Source organism: Salvelinus fontinalis, chromosome 23 (genome assembly GCF_029448725.1).
Source record: "Salvelinus fontinalis isolate EN_2023a chromosome 23, ASM2944872v1, whole genome shotgun sequence".
Lineage (NCBI taxonomy): Eukaryota > Metazoa > Chordata > Actinopteri > Salmoniformes > Salmonidae > Salvelinus > Salvelinus fontinalis.
This window is the reverse complement of record NC_074687.1, coordinates 20,488,526-20,489,287: the sequence shown is the minus strand read 5'-3', so window position 1 is coordinate 20,489,287 and position 762 is coordinate 20,488,526.

Below are 762 nucleotides of genomic sequence, written 5' to 3'. Positions count from 1 at the left end.
TTCTTACTTCATTTGCGTTATGTGCTGCCCCGGATACACGGATGAGCGGCCAATACTGAGCAAAAGTAGTTGCATATCGGATTTAAAGCTTTGTATGATACTTATATGAGCGTATAACTTTTATAATATCATATTTATACCTTCATATCAATTTAAACGTATATGAACCATTTTGGATGTAGCCCATCAAAATAACTAAACGTCTTCCACGCGAGCGACATGAATCGAGCGCACCCAGTTTGCTGGCGCGATGTTTTGACTTATGAGCAGTGATGTTTGATAGATACGTATTCGAGAAACTGTTGCCCAATAACTCTGATAGATAAGTATTCGGCAAACTATTGACCAATAACTCTGTGTAGGTAAGCATCATCTGTTATAATTTGTATAACTAAATCATGTATGCATGTAACGTTAGTTATCGTCAGCAGCTGCGAAATTCAGCCTGGGTTCACGTCCTACTTTGTACTAGGAAACTCGGAAATGTTCGACTTGCTAACTTCTTGAACTGAATCCCCCAAAAACATTTCCACTGCATTTCAGCCCTGCCACAAAAGGACCAGCTGACATCATGTCAGTGATTCTCTCGTCAACACAGGTGTGACTGTTGACGAGGACAAGGCTAGGGGTCACTCTGTCATGCTGACCTAATTCGAATAACAGACTGGAAGCTTCAAAAGGAGGGTGGTGCTTGGAATCATTGTTCTTCCTCTGTCAATCCTGGTTACCTGCAAGGAAACACGTGCCGTCTTCATTGCTTTG